The following is a 6,512-nucleotide window of genomic DNA, read 5'->3' as shown; positions in this document are numbered from 1 at the left end:
GGGTGTGCCATCCTCACCTTTATGATAATTCATTGGCAATTCATTGTTAGAAGTCAAATATACTGGGTGGATTGTTTTGTTTATAATTGTGTTATTTTAAGTTTATGCAAATCAGTATTGCAGTTCTCATAGCAATTTTCTGACTGGGCTGGAATTTATGAACATGAATAATTCATATCAATGTGATCTAGATTATTCAGGGTTGTAGAAACTGATACCAAATACTAGATACAAGTCTATTGTCATTGTAATGCAAACATTTGTATATATTAATGAATATGCCGATACTCCGGTGAAGGGTCTCTCTCTAGAGGTCAGTCTTACTGTGCCCTATACAACTTCAAGTGTAGTCTAGACCTACATTCATAACTCTGCTGGTTGTTATTGGAAACCGTCAACCAGTCTGTCGACAAATACAATCCTTACAGCTTAAAGGGCAACTAATCGTTTAAAAATCTATTGACATGTCAGAAGTTTTGATCGATTTCAGAAGTTTTGACAGTGCACTGTGACCCCTACCGATCGCTGAAACGAAATTGCGCAAGCACTTGGTTGAGCACTACGCCGCTTCATTTATGATCGGCTTTCCTTGGAGTGGTGTACAGGCTCCATATAAAGTCTATGAGTCCATACACCGCTTGCTCGGCTTGTCGAGGAGAGACCATCAGAAACGAAGCGGCACAACGCTCACCCGAGCACTTCTGCCGCTTCTTTTTAGCGATCGGTGGGGGTCTCCATGCTAGGACGTGTTACTATGACATGTCAAAAGTTTTTAAAAAAAGTTTAGGTACACTTTAAGTGAGCTCCTATAATGTTGGGTGGCAGTTAGTTGTCCCTTCACCAATTTACTGTAGAGTTCCTGGTGTAATGACTAGACTGCCCAGAATGTAATTTACTGTACAAGCTTTGTGCAGATATTAGATTTTAATGCAAAAAAACGAATTGGAAGGAAAAACAGACATTTTTGCACTACATACAACATAAAATAGATGGATATATACTTATGCAAACATTTTTTAATGATCCAATTCATCTACAATTAAAAAAATAAAGCAATTCTTCAAATAGTCTTGATTTAAAAATCTACCGTTTTGTTTATACAGCTCCTAAACTATGGGTCTCCATGGTTACAAACCCGGTGTGTCTGATCCTGCAGTCAAATGTTACACCATTCCCTCTTCCACCTTTTCTACTGTTATTAGGTTTTTAAGATGCAAAAGCAGAGGGAGGGGAGTATTACATAAGTGCAGGATCAGACTACACAGTTTGTTTGTAGTCTGTAACCATGGAGACACATACATCAATCAATGTATAGGAGCTGCATACCCTAAATGTTTGAATATTTTGAATCAAGACTGGTGGCAAAGTCACTTCATATTTTATTTTTGATGCATTAGAGCAATACAAGAAATGCTTGTGAAAGTCTACCCACCCTTCAAGTCTGCTGTCACAACAGATACTTTTTTTTGCACAAAATCCTATTAAAAACAATGGGGTACGGTACTTTTTTTAATTTTTTTTATGTATTTTGGATACAAAAGGCAACAGAAAAGGACAAAAACAATGCGATAAGTGTTTGCAAAGTCTACCCAAATCCATTATTAACGGTTTATGATAATGAGCCAATGGTCTGCTCTATCTGTACGGTCAATTGGTTCAGCGTAACTGAATTGTAAACAATTGCATCTCGAAAATGATTTTATGTCTAAACAAATAAGGGAATCGAAACACTTTTTGTCATGAATAAGTGAAAATAATTCTGTGAAATATGATGACAACGTGGTACAAACGTGTCCCTACTCCTGTGGCTGGAGGATATATTAGTCACATATAAACCTCTATATAAAAATGATCAGATTTATGGTTTCCTCCTTTTGAACAGGAGGAATAAGGCAGTGTACTCATAGTAAAGAGCAGTGTAGCCATTATCTTCATGATTCATATGTTTGTGAGCGCTCGTAATAAAACCATCATATATAATTAATCATATATAAAAATTGTTTTCTCCTAATCATTGTCACAGATGGTAAAATCTAAGGTTTCCTATTAAACGACATTCTGGGTATAATCAACTTCGCTTGAGAAAAATGGCGGAGCACATACGATTACTATAATGAAGTAGTAACTAAACTTAAATCATGTTTTTTACCCATAAAGCAACAATACAAATTAATATAAGTAAGTTTGTAATATATCTTATTATAGAAAAATGCCTCTTTCGCCACTTATCAGGCTACTCTCCCCCTCCTGACTCCTTAAATATTCACTCACTGAATTTACTGATAAAATTTGTATGTAGTAATCCATTCACTGAGTGCTCAGGTTGCAGCTGCTGCCCATAGAAGACTGCGGAGAGGGAAGGAGGAGGGAGCTGCTGGAGGAAAACAGGAGAGAGGCACACAAAGATGTGCTGCAGCTTCTAGTAAGTGTAATAGCTCACCCCAGTGCTGGATTCACAGCTACACTGCTCATTACTGCTGTATAATCTCCATGTTGCTGATGCTTCTATATGTGGGCTCTACCCAATAGCTCAGAAATGCAGAATACAATGTAGTAATTCATTCATTGAGAGCTCAGGTGGCAACTGCTGCCCATAGAAGTCTGAGTAGAGGGAAGGAGGAGGAGGGAGCTGCTGGAGGAAAACAGGAGGGAGACACACACAGACGTGCTGCTGCTTATAGTAAGTGTAATAGCTTACCCCAGTGCTGGATTCACAGCTACACTCCTCATTACTGCTGTATAATCTCCATGTTGCTTCTGCTGCTTCTATATGTGGGCTCCATCCACTAGCTCAGAAATGCAGAATACAAGTCATATAATGGGCAGAAATTGTGTTATCCCTCCTGTACACACATATGACAGCTTATTCAGAAAAGTCACCTGAAAGGCATGTACACGCTATAAGGGTTGCAACAATTTTGATTAAAAACTATTCCTAAAAGACCTGAAACCGGTTGTCAGATTTGGACGATTCCTTTTTGTAAGAAGGGTTCTCCAACAATAAGCAGATTACAGGATGACCAGCTTCTAGAACCCCATCGATCAGCTGTAAACTGTGGGGGAAACTAGCAGCAAGTATTCAGTTCCTCTGCAGTGCCACCACAGGGGAAATAAAGCATTACACAGTTCTTATTGAAACCAATGGATTGTGTAATGCACAGTCCTCCAGAGTGAGAGGCGCTCTTTGTAGCCACTGTCAGATCTGCCTAATAGATGAGGGTCCTGACTCCCCATTATTAGCTCAATGTTCCCTAATGGGTGTTTGAAAAGGGATTTTCTAAACCAGACAACCTAATTAACTTAAGTTAATTTTATAATAAACTTTATAGGGATCTCCATTTTTCTGTATCATTTTCAGGCATTAGTGGTTGCCAACTTTGTGAGTAACCTGACAATCTGCCATTGCATTATAAATTTCAATCCTATTCATGTTAAAAATAGATGCCACAGTTTGGCAAATATTGTGCAGATGGAGTAGAGCTGAGTTTGCCATTACGCACAGCTTTTAAATACATACTGTTTTAGCTGGGTCCTTCCACAGGATTAACCTACTGCACTCAGGGATATTTCAAAATACACAAAGCAGTTAAATAACCAGTTTAGCTCTGCTACATCTGTACATACACTACCAGTCAAAAGTTTTCGAACAAGTCAATTGTTCCAGTTATTTTTTACATTAACCCAGTTCTAGTACAGCAAATAATGTGAAATGATTCAAAAGTAAGTTAAAAACCTAAAAATAATATGCATTTTTAACCTCAAACGCAACAATAGTCTGATTTCTGATTTTAACCAAAGGGCTTTTTTTCAGGGAAGACATCAAGGAGAGCTGAATTATGGTTTGAAATTGTATGAAAACTATTTATACAGGTGTCTCAACTTCTGGAGATGACTTTCAAACCCTCTGATTCTATATATCCAGTGGAATAGACTGCATTACAACACCCTCTAGGGCAGGATTTGGACATTTTTCTCGAGAACAGAGCACATTGCTATCATAATGGCAAGAAAAAGGCAATTAATAAAAGAAGACAGACAGCCAATATAACCCTTAGAAGTGTAGGTCTGTCCTACAGAGAAATTGCCAAGGTGGCAGTCAGTACAGTTTCCTATACCATCAAAAGGCACTTGGAAATTGACAGGAAAAGGTCTGGCAGACCAAAAGCCACTACAAAATCAGACGACAAGTTTTTCACCTACCTGCAGGTTTGACAGGTCGAGTATCCGTAAGAAAGCCACTACTAAGGCCTCATGCACACGAACGTAAAAACGCCCGTAATTACGGGCCCATAGACTTCTATTGGCCACGGGTACCTCCCGTATGCTTACGGGAAGGTGCCCGTGCCGTTGAAAAATATAGAACATGTCCTATTTCAGGCCTTAATTACGGCACGGGCAGGCCCATAGAAGTCTATGGGGCTCCCGTAATTACGGGAGCGTTGCTAGGCGATGTCAGGAGATAGTCACTGTCCAGGGTGCTGAAAGAGTTAAACGATCGGCAGTAACTCTTTCAGCACCCTGGACAGTGACTACCGATCACAATATAGATCAACGTGTAAAAAAAATAGAAGTTCATACTTACCGAGAACTCCCTGCTTCTTCCTCCAGTCCAGCTTCCCTGTATGATGTTACAGCCCATGTGACGGCTGCAGACAATCGCAGGCCAATCACAGGCTGCAGCGGTCACATGGACTGTCGCGTTATCCAGGGAGGTCGGGCTGGATGTCGAAAGAGGGACGCGTCACCAAGACAACGGCCGGGTAAGTATGAATTTCTTTTACTTTTACTATGGAAAGGGCTGTCCCTTCTCTCTATCCTGCACTGATAGAGAGAAGGGGCTGCCGATTACTGCAGTGTAATTTTGCAGCGAAAACGTGCCCGTAAATACGGGTGACACCGGACTCGTATTTACGGGCACGGGTCCGTATATACTGGTGCAATACGGGTCGAATACGTGTGACCAAGGACCCGTATTTACGCCAGTATTTACGGGAGGAAAAAAATACGTTCGTGTGCATAAGGCCTTAGATTGCAAAATTAAAAAAAAGATTTGCCTGGGCCAAGCAGCACCTCCAGTGGACTACAGAAGAGTGGAAGGGGAAGGAGGTCTTCTGGACTGATAAATCTAAATGTAACATCTTTGCTATATTACGCAGGGTTTTTGTACCTCAGTGTGTGACACTATCTGTCAAAAATGGCGAAGGAAGCGTGATGGTCTGTGGCTCTTTTGCTGGATCCAGAGTTGGCAACTTGCACGGGGTTACTGGCACACAGGACAAAAAGGGCTACCACAGCATTTTAATGTGCCATGCAATACCCTCTGGTGTACGTCGACTTGGTCAGGGGTTCATATCACAGCGAGACAATGATCCAAAACATACTTCTAGGTTATGTCAGAACTACACAAGAAGAAGCCGGTAGTCTTCAAAGAATATGATGGCCTGCACAATCCCCTAACTTAAAAATTTCCCATGAGGGACATTTATGACCTATCCACAGGCCGGGAGTCAGCTGGAGCACAAAAGGCTAGAACAGGGTTTAGGGGGCCCCGTTCTAGAGAGAGGTGCAGGTCCCAGAGGTGGGACCCGCGCCTATCTGACATTTATAACATATCCTGTGGGAACTTCTGCAACAATGTTGGGAATAAATTTCTGAACATTATCTGAATGCAATTGTAGAAAGAATGCCTCGGTTATGTAAAGCTGTTATATCAGCTGGAGGTGGCTACTTTAACCCCTTCCCGACCCCCCACGTCTTTTGACGTCAGGCGGTGCAGGTCCCCGGTCTACAACGATGTCTTTTGGCGTCACTGTAGAAGAGGCTGATGAGCGCTCATGTGAGCGCTCATCCTCTAAGAAGGAGCTGTAACAAACAGCTCCTGATCTTAGAGCAGCCTCCTGAACACAGCTGGGGTCGGAAAACATTCGGACCCCAGCTGTTTAACCCTTTGATTGACGCGGTCCGTGACCGCGACTTGATCAAAGGGAATTCCCCTCTTTGATCGCATCACCGGGTCTCCGGTGATGCTATCAAAGACCCGGGAATCCCTCTGAAGTCAGCCCTGGGGACCTAGAAAGGACCCCAGGGCTGTCTGTTCCGTTTGCCTGCTGTTCGGGCACACTATTTGCTGGCCGATCAACAGCCTGTGTCATAGTGACACAGTGTAATGTTTTAGCATACAGGAGTATGCTAATACATTAGAAAAAAATAAAATTATAAGTAATGTTCTCCCTTAATGGGATTACAAAAAAAAGTAACAAAAAAAATAAATCAATAAAAAAAGTCCCATAAAAGTAATTATTTAGCATAAAATATATTTTATTGCCCCCACATCACATAAAAACAAAAAACTTACACATATTAGGTATTTACACGACCGTAATGACCTGAAGAATTCATCTAATGGGTTATGTAGCGTGAAACGTGAACGGGATAAAAAATAAACAAGAAAAACAATGCCAAGAATCGCTTCTTCCTATATTCACGCCGTAAAACAATAAAATTAAACTGGG

This window comes from Rhinoderma darwinii, chromosome 10 (genome assembly GCF_050947455.1).
Source record: "Rhinoderma darwinii isolate aRhiDar2 chromosome 10, aRhiDar2.hap1, whole genome shotgun sequence".
NCBI classification, from domain to species: Eukaryota; Metazoa; Chordata; class Amphibia; order Anura; family Rhinodermatidae; genus Rhinoderma; species Rhinoderma darwinii.
This window is presented reverse-complemented; position numbering follows the sequence as displayed.